Source organism: Microcaecilia unicolor, chromosome 6, assembly GCF_901765095.1.
Source record: "Microcaecilia unicolor chromosome 6, aMicUni1.1, whole genome shotgun sequence".
Classification (NCBI taxonomy): domain Eukaryota; kingdom Metazoa; phylum Chordata; class Amphibia; order Gymnophiona; family Siphonopidae; genus Microcaecilia; species Microcaecilia unicolor.
Window position 1 is genome coordinate 281,411,072 of NC_044036.1, and position 15,948 is coordinate 281,427,019.

General features: G+C 43.9%; 1 protein-coding gene across 1 annotated transcript in view; it reads left to right on the forward strand.

Moving 5' to 3' along the window:
* GPSM1 (G protein signaling modulator 1) overlaps window positions 1-15,948 on the forward strand; it is a 308,945-nt gene that overhangs the window by 77,810 nt on the left and 215,187 nt on the right. The window lies entirely within an intron of this gene.

A 15,948-nucleotide genomic window follows, 5' to 3' on the forward strand; every position in this document is an offset into this window, starting at 1 on the left:
ATGTATAACCTGCTGTTATCCTCCATAGGGGGTCAAAGCAGCTTCCACTGTAACCAATAAAACAATCAACACTACATAGTGATAGCACCTGTACTTTCTCAGTAGTACAGTTTAATTCATGTCCCATCATAACTCTTCATTACATAATTATTACAATGACAATTACTACCCTAAACATAAAGGGGTGAATGCTATATATGGCACACAAAAAAGCATCAAACATATAAACGGTGAGTGACCGTACTCACTCGCAAATGCGCAGTAGAGACTTCCTTGTCTGTCCCGCCCCCGCGTCAATACGTGAGGACGGGGGGGCGGGAGAGAGAGGAAAACTGCGCAAAGGGGAGGGAACCGCCGAGGTTGCCACCGCTACCCCCCCCCCCGAGGTCGTCGCCACTGGTACCCACCCCCCCCAGAGTCGCCGCTGCCGCCACCCCTCCACCCGGCCGTGTCTTCGCTATTCAACTTACATCTCCGCAGCAGGCAGATCAGCTGAGCTGCCGTTGGCCTTCCTTCCCTGCCTGTGTCCCGCCCTCACTGACGTTACGTCACACGAGGGTGGGACACAGGCAGAGAAGGAAGGCTGATGGGAGCTCAACTGATCTCTTCCTGCTGCGGAGATGTAAGTTGAATAGCGAAGAGACGGGCCGGGTGGAGGGGCGGCGGGAGCGGTAAACTCGGGGGGAGGGGGGGCGGTGAACCACCAGCCCGTTTTAACGGGCTCAACGGCTAGTTATTCTATAAACCATGCTTAAAGTTAGACTCAGTTTATAGAACAGTGCTGACCTAATCTAATCTATGTTTTATATACTGCTCATTCCCAACAAGAGATTCTAGGTGGTTTACATAAAAAGAAATTTAGTCAAAAGTGAGGAATTTACATAATTAATAATAAAATAAAAACAAAATATTAACCGTCATAATTATGAAATAAAAAAAAGTTTTCAGCCTCTTTCATAAATGCATATAATTTTGAACTGTTCGAGTTGTACCTTGTAAATTATTCCATAAAGCAACTGCTTGAAAAGAAAACATCCTCGTTGACGCTTGCATCAAAGATTTTTAAAAATGGAATATTTCAATAACAAACTGTCACAAACTCGGGTTGACATATAAAAACATTGAGAGAAAAAACTGAATTGATAACACTGAAGTATTACCATATAAAATCTTGAAAACTATACATATAGCTTTAAAAGTAATCCAAGCACAAACGCAAAGCCAATGAAATTCTTTAAAGTAATCAGATACGCTTTCCCACTTCCTCAACCGGAAAATCATCCAAACTGCCGTATTCTGTAATAATTGCAGTTTATATTTAAATTTGTTTATTGGTTTATCATTTAAACAAAATAAACTAGATCCACAAGAATAATCTTGCTACAGAAACACAGCTCCATATACAAAACATTGTTGTTATATACATATACATAGGTTTAATACATTTAAAGTTAGCTTCCTTAGACCACAACAGGTGTGGGGCGTACTCAATTTAGGGAAGATTCAAAAAGAAGGAAAAAGAACTATGTCTAAACTTGACGAGTGCATGTCTCTGTTTATTTCTATCTAGCGTCAATTCTGTTGTTTAGCATCCAGAAAAAACTTGAGCTGCTCCGGTACAAAGAAAACATGTTTGACCATCCCTATTTTCACTATACATTTACAGGGGTATACTAACAAAAAGGATCCTCCCAGCTCTAAAGTCTTTGATTTTAAATTCAAAAATTCTTTCCTCCGTTGTTGCGTTTGTTTAGTTACGTCTGGGAACATCATTATCTTTGCTCCACCAAAAGGAGTTTTTGCATTTCGAAAATATAATCGTAATATGGAGTTCAAATCCTGTTCAAACACAAAGACCACAAGAAGAGTGGCCCTTTCTGTCACATCTTCTAGGGACTGCTCCAATATTGCGGAAATATCTTTTAAACCTTCACTTTTATCCTGTTCCAAAGGATATTGAGCTCCAACTCTCATTCCTTCAATATTTCTCTTCGGAATATAAAAGATTTTACTTATTGGTGGTATAGTCTCCTTTGACATTTTCAAATTCTCCATTAAATATCTACGAAATAAATCCATTGGGGTATATCCTAATAATTTTGGAAAGTTCAAAAGTCTTAAGTTCAACCTCCTATTAAAATTTTCAATTTGTTCAATTTTTCTCTGTATAAGAATTCTTTCTTTAACTACTGTTGATTGAAACTCTTTGAACTTTTCCATTTCTTTTTGAAGCGGTGTCACGCACGTTATTAAATCAGATTTAACAGATTCCACAGTAGTTTTTAAATCCTCAAACTTTTGATTTAAAAGACTTACTTCACTGGAAGATCTTTGAAGGGTTTGGTCCATCTTAGTTAACATCTGCCAAATTTGTTCTAGATTTAACTCCGATTGATTTTCTGGGGCCTTCATTCGGGCCTCTTCGCCCAGCATTTTTGTCTGCGTCGGTAGTTCCCCACTGAATCGCATCCCTACTCCACTTCCAGAAGGGGGATGTTTCTCCTCTATCGGCGCAGTTAACGCTGGACACGGAGGAACTGTCGGTGCAGGGGGGGAAAGCAATGTTTCTTCGCCCAGCAGCGAGTCCCCTTCCCTGGGAATCGCCGCATCGAGCTCCTCTACCCTGCGACTCTGAGAGACTCCGGAGAAAAAGTGCTCCAAGGTTGGTTGTTGTTGCGGGGAGGAGGTCGAGGTCGGAGGGGGAACTGACCTCACCGTCCCCTTCCTTTTCGTATGAGGCATATTTGTTTCTTTGCAGATAATGTGAGGGAAAACAACACAAACTCTCGGAGCTAACTTAAAACACCTCCGGTCACATCGCCATCTTGGAAACGCCCCCATAATTGCAGTTTATAAAGCAATTTATTACTCAATCCAACATATAGAGTTACAATAATCTAAATTAGACAAAACCAGCATTTCCATATCACCATGCTGATCAATCCATAGACTGGTGGGTTGTGTCCATCTACCAGCAGGTGGAGATAGAGAGCAATCCTTTTGCCTCCCTATATGTGGTCATGTGCTGCCGGAAACTCCCCAGTATGTTCTCTATCTCAGCAGGTGGTGAGGGCTGATTGGCCGGCCCTGGAATCGGGCTTGGCCTACTTGGCAGACTTGCTGTATGATGTCTTGAGAGCCTCGACTAAAGGTATGGCTCAGACAGTTCTCTGCATGGCGCTGGCTTTGGCTGAAGCATTGGTCTGCTGACCACGCCTCTAAGTCTCGCCTGGCTAAGTTGCCTTTTAAAGGCAAGCTGCTCTTTGGGGTCGAGCTGGACAAGATTGTGACCGATCTCGGCACGTCTAAGGGCAAGACGTTACCGGAGGTCAGGGCTCGGGCCAGTGGTGCCCGCCCTGGTTCCTCCAAAGGACGGTTTCAGGAAGCCCGTCGGTATCGCCCGGGCAAGTCGGGCTCCTCTGCTCCCTCTTCCTTCAAAAGGAACTTCTCCCCCAAGCAGCATTCCTTTCGCAGAGACCGCCGTCCCAGAGGTGCGTCCTCCGGTCCTCCCCTAGGGTCTCGTACCCAATGACGGGGCCCTGGTCCATGGCTCAGAGCAGATTGGAGGACGCCTATCCTCGTTTCTGGGCGAGTGGACCAGGGTAACTTCAGACGCTTGGGTGCTGGAAGTCATCAGAGACGGCTACAAGCTAGAGTTCTGCCGACCCTTAAGAGACGGGTTTGTGCACTCTCTCCCTGCAAGTCTCCGGTCAAAGCTATGGCAGTGCAGCAGACTTTGGACAATCTGATCCGCCTGGGTGCGGTCATTCCGGTGCCAGAAGATCAGCTTGGCAAGGGACGTTACTTCATTTACTTTGTGGTACCAAAGAAAGGAGGTTCTGTTCAGCCTATCCTCGACCTCAAAGGGGTCAATCGGGCCTTTAAAGTTCGACACTTCCGAATGGAGACTCTCCGCTCTGTTATAGCGGCAGTCAAGGCAGGGAGTTCCTGGCATCCTTGGACATCAAGGAAGCTTACTTGCATATTCCCATCTGGCCTCCTCATCAACGCTTTCTGCGTTTTGCAGTCCTGGGCCGACACTTACTTCCAGTTCAGAGCCCTCCCGTTCGGGTTGGCTACTGCTCCGCGGACCTTCTCCAAAGTAATGGTGGTCATCACGGCCTTCCTACGCAAGGAAGGAGTACAAGTCCATCCTTATCTGGACGACTGGTTGATCCGAGCCCCCTCTTATGCAGAGTGCGGCAGAGCTTCAGACCGGGTGATTGTTCTTTTGAGCTCCCTGGGGTGGATCATCAACTGGGAGAAAGCCAGCTGCGCCCGACTCAGTCCCTGGAGTATCTGGGAGTTTGTTTCGACACCCAAGTGGGCAGAGTGTTCCTGCCAGACAATCGGATTGTCAAGCTTCAGGCTCAGGTGGACCAGTTCCTAGTAGCCTCTCCTCTTCGGGCTTGGGACTATGTGCAGCTGTTGGGCTCTATGACGGCCACGATGGAAGTAGTGCCCTGGGCCAGGGCCCATATGAGACCTCTACAGCACTCTCTGCTGCAGTGATGGACTCCAGTGTCGGAGGATTACGCTGTGCGCCTTCCCTTGGATCCAGCGGTGCGCAAGGCGCTGAGCTGGTGGCTGAGGCCAGACAAGCTGTCCGCAGGAATGTCTCTTTGGACCCTGGAGTGGGTTGTCGTCACGATGGACGCCTCTTTGACGGGCTGGGGAGCCCACTGCTTGGGAAGGACAGCGCAGGGGCTCTGGTCTCCTGCAGAGGCAAAGTGGTCTATCAACCTCCTGGAACTCAGAGCCATTCGGTTGGCGCTTTTGGAGTTTCTCCCGGTACTGGCGTTGAAGCCAGTACGGGTCCTGTCAGACAATGCCATGGCTGTGGCCTATGTAAATCGCCAGGGAGGTACCAAGAGCGCCCCTCTAGCCAAGGAGGCCATGAATCTATGCCAGTGGGCGGAAGCGAACCTGGAACAGCTGTCGGTGGCCCACATTGCAGGAGTCATGAATGTCAAGGCGGACTTTCTCAGTCGCCATACCTTGGATCCCGGAAAGTGGCAGCTATCTGCTCAGGCGTTCTTGAACATCATGAAGCGCTGGGGCCAGCCGAGCCTAGATCTGATGGCGTCATCGGCCAATTGCCAAGTGCCGCGCTTTTTCAGCAGAGGACGGGACCCTCGATCCCTGGGAGTAGATGCTCTTCTCCAACAGTGGCCGACACAAGGAGCTTCTCTATGTGTTCTCGCCCTGGCCCATGGTGGGCAGGGTGCTAGACCGGGTGGCAAAGCATCCGGGACCGGGATAATCCTGGTGGGTCCGGACTGGCCCAGACGTCCCTGGTATGCGGACTTGATCAGGCTCTCAGTCGACGATCCTCTGTGACTGCCTGTGGAGCAGGGCCTGTTACATCAGGGTCCTGTGGTGATGGAGGATTCCTCCCCCTTTGGTCTTACGGCCTGGCTATTGAGCGGCAGCGTCTGAGGAAGAAGGGCTTCTCAGACAAGGTCATCGCCACTATGCTGAGAGCGAGGAAGCGCTCTACTTCTACTGCTTACGCCAGGGTTTGGCGTACCTTTGCATCGTGGTGTGAGGCAGGCTCTCTTTCTCCCTTCACTGCTCCAATTTCTTCAGGTTGGCGTTCCTGCAAGAAGGTCTGGAGAAAGGCCTGTTGCTCAGTTCCCTTAAAGTCCAGGTAGCGGGTCTGGCTTGCTTCAGGGGTCGCCTGAAGGGTGCTTCCCTGGCCTCGCAGCCAGATGTAGTGCGCTTTCTCAAGGGAGTTAATCACCTGCGCCCTCCTCTGCACTCAGTGGTACCTGCGTGGAATCTCAATCTGGTGCTAAGAGCCTTGCAGAAGCCGCCTTTTGAACCCTTGTCGAGGGCATCTCTGAAAGACCTGACGTTGAAACCAGTCTTTTTGGTGGCTATCACTTCAGCCAGAAGAGTTTCCGAGCTCCAGGCGCTATCATGTCGAGAGCCCTTTCTGCAGTTCACTGAGGCAGGAGTGTCTATTCGCACAGTGCCTTCCTTCCTGCCCAAGATTGTTTCTCGCTTCCATGTGAATCAGCAGCTCTGTCTACCGTCCTTTCATAGGGAGGACTACCCAGAGGAGTACTCTACTCTCAAATATCTAGATGTGAGATGAGTCATCATCAGATACTTGGAAGTGACCAATGATTTCCGGAAGTCGGATCATCTGTTTGTGCTGTTTGCAGGTCCTCGTAAGGGTCTGCAGGCTGCCAAGCCTACAGTGGCACGATGGGTCAAGGAAGCCATTGCAGCGGCTTATGTGGCCGCGGGGAAGGTGCCGCCTATCCGGCTGAAGGCTCACTCCACTAGAGCACAGGCGGCTTCGATGGCAGAGGCCGGGTCCGTCTCCTTGGAAGAGATTTGTAAGGCGGCAACTTGGGCATCGCCTCATACCTTCTCCAGTTATTACCGCTTGACTGTGGCTGCTCGGGCGGAGGCCCGGTTTGGAGCTTCAGTGTTGCGGTCAGGGATTTCTATGTCCCGCCCTGGGTGAGTACTGCTTCGGTACATCCCATCAGTCTATGGATTGATCAGCATGATGATATGGAAGGTAAAATTATGTATCATACCTGATCATTTTCTTTCCATTAATCATAGCTGATCAATCCATAGCCCCTCCCAGATATCTGTACTGTTTATATTCTGGTTGCATTTCAGGTTCAAGTTTAGTCTTCAGTTCCTGTTCAGGAGGACTTTGTGTTCAAGTTTTCAATTGGATTCTTCAGGAGTTGAGACGATTTTGTGTTACAGTGAGCTGCTGCATTCCTCTCCCCTCCATTTTACGGGGCTGGATTGAGACCTAAATTCTGCCAGCGCTCCCTCCCGCTTCGTGCGGCTGTAGGGCAGCTTTGTACCCCTCCTGCTTCGGCGGTGTTAGGGTCAGTCAGCTCCTCCCGCGGTTGCGGTTGCAGGATAAGCCAGATCCCCCGCATTAGCGGGTGTGGTGTCCCTCCCCCGCTCCGCGGGGATGAGCTGGACGGATTCCCCTCCCCCACTTGTGTGGGGATGAGCTGGGTTGATTCCCCTCCCCCGTTTCGGCGGTGGTGAGCTGGGCAGAGTGTCCCTTTGTGGGTGTAATTCTCTAAGTGCTGAGTCCTGCGGATGGCGCTTTGATATCGACATACTGAGGAGTTTCCGGCAGCACATGACCACATATAGGGAGGCAGAAGGATTGCTCTCTATCTCCACCTGCTGGTAGATGGACACAACCCACAGAAGGCAAAAGTAGAGACTAATAGACGATTCACCACTGGAGGGCATATATTTCAACTGCATCAGATACCGATACAAAGCCCCAGAAATAAGCAGTGGATTTTCCGAGTCCTACTTGTATATGTGTTGTCAACTCACTGATCACGTAGCACCAAACAGAATATGCTGGATACAAACTATCAGAGCACATATACAAGTAGGACTCTTCGTTTTGCATTCACTACTTGGTGTATTTATTGACCCCTGATGCAGACGCTTTTCAGCGTCGAAACACGGCCTGTGTCGGGTCGTTATCTCTGATATAATAAAGACTGTTGGACTCGCGTCTCCAGTGGTGAATCGTCTATTAGTCTCTACTTTTGCCTTCTGTGATTCGTCATCGTAGAGAACTTTTCCTGTTCTATATTTGGGAGATGGACACAACCCACCAGTCTATGGATTGATCAGCTATGATTAATGGAAAGAAAATGATCAGGTATGATACATAATTTTACCTTGAACCAGAAAAGCAAAGTGAGAACTATGAAAAAAAAAGACCTAATCAGCCTCAATTGACGTAAATGAAAAAAGGACTTCTTCCAAACTTGACTAACTTGGGCTTCAAAAGATAACAAATAGTCCAGAATAACACCCAGAACCCTAGATTCCTTTTCAGCGTTTAGAATAATGCCAGTTGGTAGTGCAAGATTCAAAGGAATATCTATTAGAGAATTAGACAACCACAAGATGTTTTTGTTTTTAACCTGGTTTAACTGAAGCATATGTTCCATAGGCCATTTGTGAATTTTTTTCATGGCAACAGAGATTTTAACTGCCGTTTCATCTAATGTAGAGCAGACTGGGACTAACATTACAATATCATCAGCCCGAGAACTGCGTCTAAATTTAGGTGCAGCCATTGGCACCAACTGAAATGTGGTGTAAATGTATGATCCTAAATCGGGTGCACATCCCCTGTATTCTGTACAGTGGGCATAAATGCTAGGAACGCCCTCATTCTACTCATGATCCTCCCATTTCTGTGCCCCTTTTTGTTTTTTAGATGCTTTTAAAATTTAGTCGCAAAAGTTCCTATTAAAACTAATTAGTACCAATAATTGCTTGTTAAAAAAACAGCTATTGGCACTAGCTAGCTCATTATTCATTTAAATTGGGCACGCAAATTGGTCACGCTTCCAAATTTGCATGTGCAATTTTTGGCACCTTTTATAGAATTAGGGATAAAGGGTGTAATTCTATAATTTGGCACCAAGAAGTGGGCACCACAATGGGGCATGCTTAGCGCCAGTTCTATGATGGACTTAGGTGCTCCTAATTCATTATAGAATTATAGCAGAAACCCGCTTTGTGAAGCCAAGAGAGGCACAATTACACCAACCACTGGCCTGGCATAAGTGGGCACCAATCAAAGTGCAGAACTGATAGTAGTCTACAAGTTGTGCGAATTTGAAGAAACATCCATCCTCTCCCCCCCCCCCCCCCCATCTTCTTCTCACGTGTACGCCACCCCTTTTATTTACACACTATAGCACTTAGGTGCCACCTTAAGAATAACTCCTAGCGCATATACATACATCACTGCTGATTATTGGGATCAATGTTGCACAGAATTGGCGCATATTTCTAGGCTTCTGTTTGTAGAATTGCCCCAAACATGGTACAGCCAATTTTTTATTAGTTGTTCTCCAAGCCATAAATCTGATTATTCCAACCACTGTTTAGCTAGCCTCGTTTTAACAGACTTCTGAAATTTAAGATGGTTGCATTCTAATCTTATATCTTTGGCATTTTATTCCATAACTGAGGAGTCAAACCTATCACCATCTGATTTCAGCCTTTTTTACCTACTGCAATAAAAAGGGCCACAGCACATGGCAAAAACGGCTCCCGCTGCTAGCGCAGGGCCCTTTTTATCGCAGCTTGGTAAAAGGACCACTTAAATAGCTAAGACCACTACTCCAGAAATATATGTGGTTGAAAGTTTGAATTTTACACAGTATGAGATTGGTAACCAATGTAATTCAGTCAGTATTAGAGAAGCTTTGTCTCATCTAATCACCTTCTTTACATAAGTACATAAGTGTTGCCATACTGGAACAGACCAAAGGTCCATCAAGCCCAGTATTCTGTTTCCAACAGTGGCCAATCCAAGTCACAAGTACCTGGCAAGATCCCAAAACAGTACAATACATTTTATGCTGCTTATCCCAGAAATAAGCAGTGGATTTTCCAAAGTCAATTTTAATAATGGCTTAGGCCTTTTCTTTTAGGAAGCTATCCAAACTTATTTTAAACCCTGCTAAGCTAACTGCTTTTACCACATTGTCTGGCAACGACTTGCAGAGTTTAATTACATGCTGAGTGAAGAAATATTTTCTCCAATTTGTTTTAAATGTATTACTTTGTAACTTCATTGCCCCCTAGTCCTATTATTTTTGGAAAGAATAAACAAGTCATTCACGTCTACCCATTCCACTCCACTCAGTATTTTATATACCTCTATCATATCTCCCCTCAGCCGTTTTTTCTCCAAGCTAAAGAACCCAAGTCATTTCAGCCTTTCCTCATAGGGAAGTCGTCCCATCCCCTTTATCATTTTTGTTGTCCTTCTCTGTACATTTTCTAATTTTGTTGCCACATTATGAATCACCTGCAACCTAGCTAGATACTTAGGGATAAAGTTATCAACATGGGCTGCTGTTAAGATGTGTTATTTTACTGTTAATCCCAGTAACTAGGTTTCACTGCATAAAACGGGAGCTGTGCTAAAATAGCACTTCTGAACAATAGCCCATATTGATTAGCACACCCCTTAGCTGCACTGACAAATATACAAAGTTGCAGTAATCAGTTTGTGAGATTACCACCAACTATAAAATAATTTTCAAATATGGAACTGATAAAGAAGATCTATGATCTCTCAAGGCTACTAGCAGGCAATCTCTGTAACTTCTTAAGAGAGAAGGAATTGGGGGGGGGGGGTTGTATTTTTTTGTTTTTTTAAGTGTTTATTTTCAAATGTGAATAGCATTGCACACAGCATCAATATAACAAGAGTGTCAGAAACATGAAAGTGGGACAAAAGGAGTCTATAATACCAAAGTATCCCCACGCAGCAAGATCTCTGGAAATTTTTTCCGTTGGTGCAGTGAAAACTTTATCATGGCTCATGAGGCATCCAATAGTTTAACTGTAGTAAATGAAAGCAGCACAGGGGCAAGTAGAAGACTGGAATTCAGTGTTTATTTCCCACTCCATAAGCTCCACATAGCTGGGCTCAGAAACGTGGTGCAGTTAACACATTCAGTCAAAAAGAAAAAAAAAAAGGCCTTATTATTGGCACCGATAGAAAGCTGAAATGATATCGAGGGCCTAGCAAGCTGGTGTCATCTGGGTGAGAGTGGTTTCTGTGGCAACGGAAGCGACAGCATTATCCTAAGTGAACACAGATGTGTATGATGGCTTTGCATTAAGTTACCTAATAACTGGGGCTCGGGAAATAGATTTGGTCTCATTTCCCCAGTAATTTTGCAAGCGTAGCATACGATGAATCCACTCGCCAACACTGACCAGACTCTTCCAAGACAAAAGCATAATGCTCAAAGGTAAACTTCTTTGTTATTCAATTTCATCTTGTAAATGTTTTGGGATTGGATTTCTTAGTTGCCTTTTCCAAATCTGAGTTTAAGTTGAGTTAGATATTTAGGACATGAGTTATTTATCTTCCAAGCAGGCTCAGAATTTAAGCTGTACCTGAGGAAACAGAGGGTGAAGTGACCTGCCCAAGGTCACAAAGTGCCAGTGGGATTTTAACTCTGGCTTTCCAGAATCAAAACCTGCTTCTCTAAGCACTTACTAGTACTACTACTTATTTCTATAGCGCTACAAGATGTATGCAGTGCTGTACACGAAACACGTATGAAACAGTCCCTGCTTGACAGAGTTTACAATCTATTCAAAACAAATAAGGGATTAGGGAATTACAGCACTTAAACTGCTCCTTCACTCATGACCCCACCACAGAATAAATACAGTATGGGCGGCAGCAATGCAAAACTCCCCTCCACAACGCAAATGCAGTTAATGTGCCCCCAACACTGTTCTGACTGAAGGGACCACCTCTAGAGGTGAGAGTAGTATAGACTCCATGGCTCCTCTGCCTATTTACTAAGACTAGTACTAATCAGTTGAGATGGTGGCTGTTGGCAATATGGAACCTGGGAAATAGGCTTAGATCACCAACTTACACCATCCAAGCTGATAGATGCAAAGATAGTAAATGACAGCAAATAAAGACCTGCATGGTCCATCCAGTCTATTCAACAAGGTATTCAGAGCCACAGTTGCAACTCCATGCAAGTTACACTCCTTCATGATCAAATTTATTTTATTTATTTATTTATTTTATTTGTTACATTTGTATCCCACATTTTCCCACCTACTTGCAGGCTCAATGTGGCTTGCATATTATCAGAAAGGCGATTGCCGATTCTGGTAAGAAAATAAATACAAAGCAGTGTCCGGTAAGAAAGACAAATCCGGTGAGAAAAACAAATACAAGGTAATGTTGGATAGTATAGATTGGAGTGGAACAAACACAGTTATGGCATCTTTGAGCGGAAGAGTTATGTTATGTCCGTTTTGTGCTTTGGGTTCATTGTGTTGCAGAGTGCGGGCTTTGGGTTCGTTGTGTTGCAGAGTCCGGGCAATTAGGTTGGGTCAGTAGGGTAGGCCTTTTCGAACAGGTTGGTTTTTAGTGATTTCTGGAAATTTAAGTGGTCATACGTTGTTTTCACAGCGTTTGGTAGTGCATTCCACAGTTGTGTACTTAAGTAGGAGAAGCTGGATGCATAGGTAGATTTGTATTTAAGTCCTTTGCAGCTTGGGTAGTGGAGGTTTAGATATGTTCGTGTGGATCTGGATATGTTTCTGGTTGGTAGGTCTATGAGGTCTGTTGTATCCTGGGGCTTCACCATAGATTATTTTATGCACTAGGGTGCAGACTTTGAAAGCAATACGTTCTTTTATAGGGAACCAGTGTAGTTTTTCCCGGAGGGGAAATACTGGCATCACAAATAGGACAGTTGGCAATTTGCCATAATGCCAACCACATATAGGCAGTTATATTTGATACAATCTTGAAAAAATGGTTTTATAATTTTGGTAGCATCATAGTCACATTCATTGTCCATACTTGATTAAACTAACAATCTAACAGCGTTGCTAACTGACATTTTACTCACTCTCAACCTTAAGGTGTCTTCCCCTCTCCCTCTGAGACACACTCATAACATATGATATGACTGTGATATAAAATGTGCATACTTGTTCTTTGTCTTTTCTGTTTCTGGGACACAGTCCATAGAAGTCTGCCCAGCACTGGCCTTACTTCCCAACTACTGGTGTTTAAGCACCACCAAGTTTTTTGTTTTGATTCCTTCCTCTTTCCATATAGGGATCCTTTGTGTTTATCCCGTGCATTCTTGAATTCCCTTACCATTTTTGTCTCCATCACCTTCCGTGGGATGACATTCCAGGCATCCAAACCCTCTCTGGGGAAAAGTACTTCCTGACAGACAGTTCTCCTAAATCGACCTCCCTGCAACCTCAATTCATGTCCTCTAGTTCTACTGCTTTCCTCTCTGGAAAAGATTTGTTTGTAAATTAATACACCTCAAGTATTTAAATGTCTTTTCTGTAAGGTATACATGTTCAGGCCATTAAGTCTTGTCTAAAACTTTTGATGCAAACCCGATACTGTTTTTGTTGCTCTTCTGTGAACCACTTCAAGTCTTTTTATGTCCTTAGCTAGATATAGAAACAGTTGGATTTGTTTTATATAAGGGTTTTCTGCAGTCCCATGTCTATAGTAAAATATTAAATGAAGAAGCACAGTTATCTTCCCCTTCATAACGGGTCACTTAAATATATGTTGACTTTTCTTCGTTAGGATTATCTTCCTCTGATGTATGGAATTGGATCCTCCTCCATAATGTAATCTCTTCTAGTTGGATTATATTTTTGTTTACCCTAGAATTGTTAATTTGATTAACTTTCTTATAATCAACTCGATGTGCTTCAGGATTTTCTTGATATATATTTTGAAAATTAATTTTAAAAATGTGCTGATTACAGGTATAATTTTATAGAATACTGCTATGTTGGTAAGTATATTCATACCAACATAAATGGCTGAATCACACCTAATCACTGTTCTGTAATTATGCACTGGAATTGCATAGCACATAATTGTTAGAGGGACTGTTGTAAATGTTCATGCCTACATTTGGGCACGCCGATGCCAGGTTATGCTAGTTTCTGTAAGAGCACAAGTTTCTTTATAAAATAGGCTCACTACCCAGAGGCACCCTTTGTAGACCTGCCCCCTTAGGATTTGAACGAACACAGGTGTTATAAACTTTTCAGATTCATGAGTGGGACTATTACATGAAAGAGAGAAGTCATAATCATTGTAACAAGTGGACATCCAGTCCACAACACATTTGTATAACGGAAGAGAGCTTAATAAGAATGTATAGTTACCAAATGCCTGTCATCTTAAAGCGAGTTCATTTCACTGGCCCGATATTCAGAAAATGCTGATTTCCTAAGTTAACGTCAAAACAGAAGAACACAAGTCCTTGCAGTCTCAAGAGCACAAAAGACACAGCGAAGGTGACTTGAAACAATACAGAGACGATGTGTACATAATCAGCAGCTTTATTAGGTAATATCCAAGAATCAACACGCACCATGTTTCGGCCAAAATGGAGGTTGAACATTAGCAAGAATACATATGTTTTACTAGAACTGACCTGAGACCCGTAAATTGTGAGGCACTGGCGGTAGAGACTTGGGCATATTTTAGACGCTGTCCTTACAGTTACTAGTTGCTTAATAGTGTACATTGTTTTGAAGACTCCTGACGCAGGCCGGTTTTGGCCGAAGCACAATTCTTGGATGTTACGTAATAAAACTGCTGATTTCGTATACATCATCTTTGTATCGTTTCAAGTCATCTTTGCTGTGTTTTTTGAGCTCCTACATTTGGGCCCTATTTTTAGCTGAAAATTCATCTTAATTTAGGAGCTTGAAAGTTGTAGACCTGCCATTTGTTTGCCTAGATGTATGAGCCTAGTGCTGAAAATCAGTGCTAAGCCCCTAACATCTTTTCCCTGCCCTAAACCCACCCCTGTTACTGTCCACTTTTTATGCTCCTAAATTTAAGAGTTTAGTGAAATTTTGAGCAAAGTTTTATGTACTCAGACCCAGTAAATTTTCAGAAGCCAATTTATGAGCATAGCTCTCAGGAGCATAAATCCTTTGAATATTGGGTCACATAATTAGACTGCCTCATTTAATTACCTTTCAAGTTTTTACCTGATATGCTGCATCAGCAACAAGATGATGTTTTTTCTATGCAGGTTAATGGCCTGGTTCTTTCAGCACCTATGTAGCAGAGCTGAGTGAACTGGGCTAAGGGTTAGGGGCAAAAGAGCAAGATGCGAGGATTGATGTAGTAGGACTGGGAAGCTGGTAATTTCTGCACTGATGCATTTATGAAGTTTTAGCTGTACTGTTTTGACTTCATTGTGTATTTGTGCATCATCTGGAATTATTAATAGATAAAGGGGCTGATTGGCTAACTCCCGCGGTTGGCGGTGAGACCAGATATTCAATGCCGGGCTATTTCTAGTGACCAGCGTTGAATATCTGGTTTCATTTTTGGCTGGTTTAAACTTAACCGGCAAGCCAATATTCAACACTGGCCAGTTAAGTTTATATGCATCCTGGTCCATAAAATCGTTCACGGTGAAGCCCCGATCTATATGTCAAGCCTCATAGACCTGCCAACCTGGAATACAAAAAGGTCAGCATGCACATTCTTGAATCTACACTACCCCAGTTGCAAAGGACTTAAATACAAATCAACATATGCATCCAGCGTCTGCTACATAAGCACACAACTATAAAACGCACTACCAAATGTTATAAAAACAATGCATGACCTAACAATCTTCCGAAAACTACTGAAAACCAACCTGTTCAAAAAAGCATACCACAATGATCCATCCTAAATACTAGAAACGAAACGTCACCAAAACTAGACAAAACGGAGCTCTCTACACTTGACTGGTTCATTTACACAGCCATTAATGAACGTTACGCACTACTCACTACCACTCTACTTCTTGTGCAGGATATGAACTTTCTATATTTAATTGTCTAACTTACTCTATAATCTACTCTCTAATTTATGAACTTTCATGCAAAGCTACTTTGTAATTTACCTTATTTATGAACTCTAATGCAATATCGCTTTGTATTTCTCAACCCGGAAACGGCCACATTGAGCCTGCAAATAGGTGGGAAAATGTGGGATACAAATGTAACAAATAAATAAATAGCAGCTGAAGATAGACATGCTATTTAGTTGGCCTGATTTTGGACACCAAATTTAGCTAATGATGCACTGAATATTCGCAAGTAGCCAGTTATATTGTGCGATATAACCGGTTAAGCACCGACCGTGAATATTCAATGGGAGATAACTGACTTTCTCCTGCTGAATAGTCGCAGATAGCTGATTAAGTGCTATTTTACCGGCCAGGAGCCATTCTTGGCCGGTTAAATAGCGCTGAATATCAGGGTGAGAACAAGTGATTTGATAAATGATTGTAAATTTTCATGTCTTCTGGACCTCATATTAGATTCATTCAAGTCTTTTTCTACCATTTTGTGTCTTTTAGA